Genomic DNA, 5,033 nt, shown 5'->3' with positions numbered 1-5,033 from the left:
ATCAGTTGGTCATCATAAATCGGAAATCAGGAAACAAAAAATGGACAGAGATAATGATTATAATCCATGTCTCAGTCCATATGATATCTAGAATGGAGGAATATATGATCCCTTATCTACTGGACGTGACATTGACTAGGTCAGAGTTCGACAGCAGCTTTTAAGAGCTACGATTGCCAGTCGGGATTCTGGATTTGTACTTGTAATAACAGTTATTAGACTTATCCAAGTGGGAGACTGTTGGATTAAGTGTCTAAGCCCATAACTATAATTGGTATGTACTTGACCTGAGAGTAGCATGGTCCATTTTGGTTGCATATCATCAGGACAATTTGTTAGGATGGACTTTCGAGAAGAGGTTATTTATGGTTTATTAATATATTATAAGTACTAATATATTAATATAAAATCATATGATTTAATTAGTATTGATCAAGAATTAGTTTGGAATTAATTTAGTGATCAAAATAGACTAATTAAATCAATGGGGACTAATTGTGTAAATTAGTTATATTTATATGTTGGGCTTATGATCCATGTTGGACTAAGTTTATGTACGGATACATAAAGAGTTGGGCCACATGAACCATGGATAATAAACCCATGGGTATGGATTAGGGTTAACCCATGACCCTTGGAATCCCACATATAAATATGATACTCCATAGCCAAAATCACGACTGATGTATTCTTGGAGATTATGGATGATTTTGGTGGCTAGGATTCTCTCTCAAAATGTTATCCTTTGTCCTAGATGTGTTGTGAACCATTTGAGGCGTTCATACTATTGGTGCTAAGTTCTTAAAGGCCAAATATGACAAGTTCTACAAGCTACATAAAGAGGTAAACTCCTAACTAGTATTTTATGTTGTTTATATCATCTGCATACTAGATGTAGGCTTAAAGCTTTGGAAACAATATTGCATGTATAATTAGAGAAAACATAGATCCAAAACTTTTAGGATTGTATGTGCACCATAGGATGTTGTAGTAAACTATAACCCAACATGTTACCTGATTTCCTCCTTGTTTATTTTCAGTATGGTGACGACGAGGCGTCTTAAGACTGGGTCCGGATCGAGATTAGGAGTTGGCAGTCAGGGTGGGTCAGCTGTGTTGGATGACATGATTAAGGAGATTCTCTGCGAGGAGGTTGTGGCTATTGTCCGGGATCGGATACAAGAGTTATTTGGGTCTATTAAGACTACAATGATGGAATTCTTTGATGAAATTAATTTTTCGTTTTTAAAACCACACAAAACACAATCTCACATTTCTCAAAACCCAAATGTATAAGTTGTTCAAAACACAAGACAACAAAATGTTTGACAATATCCCATAATCCTCAAAACTAAATCTCCAGTTGGTGTGTACAATCATGTCGATGCCTTCCCGCGATCTTGAGAGGTACCTGAAACACATTTCACAATACTGTAAGCAAGAAGCTTAGTGGGTTTCCCAAAATACCACACACAAATAATTAGCCTCTCATAACTATATCTCGATAAGGACCCTCCGGTCATGTGTCTCAGTGACACCCTCCGGTCTCAGAACTCGGGTTGGACCCTCTAGTCTAGTATCTCAGTGAGGACCTTCTGGTCTCACAACTCGGTTTGGACCCTCTAGTCCTACTCAATAAAGCACAAAATAATATACAACATAAATCACCAAGACTAAATGCATGATATCACATAACTCAGTATAAGCACATAAGACCCTCCAGTCAATAACTCAAATAAGACCCTCCAGTTATACAATATTACCACTCATGTAAGTATAATGAGAAGACTCATCTTGTAAGTAAGCAAGTAGGTCTCGTACTCAACGATCAGTCTAGACTCCGCCTAGATATCATAATCATCTCTAATTAACAATTTCAACTTGAGCAAACCCTAAAAGTCAACGAAAGTCAACATTCGAGTCAACCGTCCATGTTGACCCAACTCGTCGAGTGCATCTATGCGACTCGTCGAGTTCATTCATTTCTCTGAAAAATTGGGAAAATCCAACTCAACTTGCCGAGTTGTCTCACCAACTCGCCGAGTTTGTAATGCGTCTAGAGTATCGGGGAAAACCCTAACCAACTCATTGAGTTGGCTCACCAACTCGTCGTGTTTCCTCAATCCATTCTCTTATTCAGACGTTATTTAGCAGAATTAAGGCGCCATACTCTAGATCTAGCCTTCTAAGGCTTAAATACCACATAATGCTACAAGCATTACATCCATGCATGGCATCTAGGGCTAAATGTGCCAACCTAAAGCTCAATAAAGGGTTTAAGGCATGAAAGTTGGCTAAAGCTTGATAAAGCTTGAATCTTTATGCCCAAGGGACTTAGTATTGTGCACATCTGAAGCACATATGACATTTAAATGCCAAGAATCATCTCTATTGTAGAACTCGTTTGCATAGGTTTAGTGTTGACCGAACACAACTTAGCATTGGCCATTAGATTAACAAGGTTAACCTAAGTGTTTACAACTAAGACCTTCGTTTACTATTAAACCCGTGCCGAAGAACTACCAGAGATAACAACCTCCAAACAAAAAATCGATTGTAGCAGACAAAGACAATCGTAAAAAACACAGAGATAACAAAGATCGAAAGCAGAAAACCAATCGACGCAAGAAAACATAGAAAAAAATCCAACCTAGAGAATAAACCGTGGATGAACTAAACAAGTCATATCCAGATATGGACACAAAAGACTCAACACAAGAATTACGAACGAGACAAACCTCGCTCTAATACCATGTTCAAAAACTCAAACTAATCACAACATTAAGATATCCTTTTATTTATGAAAAAATAAGTTCGACTTGGTTTTCATTGAAAACTCACTACAAAATACACTCTTACTCAAACAGAAAATCAATACAAGAGAATCATGACACCATTACAACTATAGGAATCACGATACAACGATTACAGAGAGAAACCCTAAAATTAGGTGGAAGAGATGAAAGAAAAACGAGAGAAATTTCATATGCAAAAGATGAGTTTTGATCAATCACAACTACCATCCAACAATATATACTCTGGATCTAATATCCGATATAACCTGCAACCAAACCCGGAATATAACCCGCGTGTTTATGTAATTTCTCTAATAGCGAGTCACAGTCCCAATAGAAATGAAAACTAACAAAACCGACCTGCATAATAAATAACTCACAACCACATCTTAATAAATTATAATCTTGTACCTTAAATATAGAAAAACCTTTCAATATTAATCTTACGGTAAACCTTTAATATATTTTTAACAACACCACCTATCACCATTTTAAAAAAACGGGAAATTTTGTAAAAGTATCACTAAGAATTTATATATCCACCGTAAAAAAACGTAAAAAAATGTAGGACATCCTTTAACCTTATAACACACCCCATTCCTCAATATGGCTGACTTAGGCCCCTTGGGGAAAAGCATCATTTACCAAATTCTTCTTCTGGGCCTTTTGGACCTGTCAATGTCAGGTTTTACATAATCAGGGTATTCACACATGAATCCTCCCACTCTTCTTATATAATCCTCTCTTTCTAAAAGTCTACATCTCTCTCTCTCTCTCTCTCTCTCTCTCTCTCTCTCTCTCTCTCTCAAATTAAATCCCCTCTTTCTCTCTCTAGGTTTTTCAGACCGCAAAAGGAACAAACGTTTCCAACATCGTTCTCGGGTAAGAAAACCAATATTCGACGAACAGCACTTGTGAAATCATCCTATCTTAATCCTCGTACAAATCATTAATCTGAATTACATATATTTGTGTGTATAGATATATGCAAGAAGAAGAAAGTGAAGTTTCAATTACAATGAACGAGGTCGTTGATGATGATTGTGTTGTTGCGAGAGAGGAGAAAGACGAAGAGGAGGACGAAAACGTTGTGATTGTGGCTGTTTGTTTGTTCTAAATTCGGTGCTATCCTTACCTGAGCTTTCACCCTAATCAACCTTTCCTCTATAATTCTCGTTTTGATTCTTGTTTCTTTTTTGACTTGTTGCTTTTTTTTCTTCTTGTAGATTTGATTTTCTTGACCTTGTAAGACCTATTCTTGACCTTGTAAGACCCAACCACATCTTCTATCTCCTTACCTTTTGTTGTCGTGTGGACCTTAGATCACTGTAAATTGATTAAAGGTCTTTTCACTATCTTTCTTCGTTCCCACCCAACTCACGTTCTCCTTCCTTGTCTATCCCTTCTGAGCTTTTTTTTCTCTTTAAAGAGAGATACTTAAGGGCTATGTTTCTTGGCAGAAACATATCCCATTTTTTTACCTTTCAGTAGTAGACAAAAAGAAACCTAATTCTTCATCTTCATCAACAAGAACAAACCCAAATCCTCCATGTCAACCGGCATCAAGTGTCCTGTGTCTGTTAAGCCAGCATGTTAACAAAGAAGAAAACCTAGAATATGGTAGCATATATGATATATTTTGAAGATCTACAAACTCTTTTTATCATTGTTTTTATCATGTTATGGGTCAATTAAAGTGAAATAGACTCACGATGCCAATGTGTTTTTTGGTTTTTGTTTTTTTGATTTTTATACATTTATGTGGTACTTTAGTTGGTCAGTCCAAGTGCTTCAGCCCATCTCTTAAACACACACACATACACACAATACATGCACATGTGTGTGTGGGTGGCAGTAATTATTCCGGTAGGGCATCCATGTTTGATTGGATTATTTGGGCAGAAATCTCTATGGGTTCTGTGTTAGTTGTTTTATATGTTTGTTTAGAAACTAAAAGAAGTATAAAGAGAATATTGTACTAAAAAATTCATAGCATAAAATTCGGTAATTAACAAAAAACAAAAACTAGTATTTCAAAGTAGACAGAAGCAAATTAAGACTGTCTAATATCAGGTTTTAAGGACAATTTATGTGATTATTGATCAACCATCCATCGTATCTGATATTCATAGTTTATACTTTATAGTTGATCACGTTGAATTAAGTGAGATTAAATCCAACAATTAATATGAAATGCACAAATTAGTTTCAACAACTTTAAGTCATGAGTTTAAATCT

At 36.0% G+C, this 5,033-nt stretch overlaps 1 long non-coding RNA gene across 1 annotated transcript; it reads left to right on the top strand.

Moving 5' to 3' along the window:
- Positions 1–3,454: 3,454 nt before the first annotated feature.
- LOC111914185 (uncharacterized) lies at positions 3,455–4,575 on the top strand. The gene is made up of 2 exons (XR_002857706.3): positions 3,455–3,677; positions 3,777–4,575. It is a non-coding gene; the product is annotated as an uncharacterized LOC111914185 (long non-coding RNA).
- The last annotated feature ends 458 nt before the right edge of the window (positions 4,576–5,033 follow it).

Source organism: Lactuca sativa, chromosome 6 (assembly GCF_002870075.4).
Source record: "Lactuca sativa cultivar Salinas chromosome 6, Lsat_Salinas_v11, whole genome shotgun sequence".
Lineage (NCBI taxonomy): Eukaryota > Viridiplantae > Streptophyta > Magnoliopsida > Asterales > Asteraceae > Lactuca > Lactuca sativa.
Note: the sequence above shows the minus strand (reverse complement) of the source record. Positions and strands in the feature narration are given on the sequence as shown.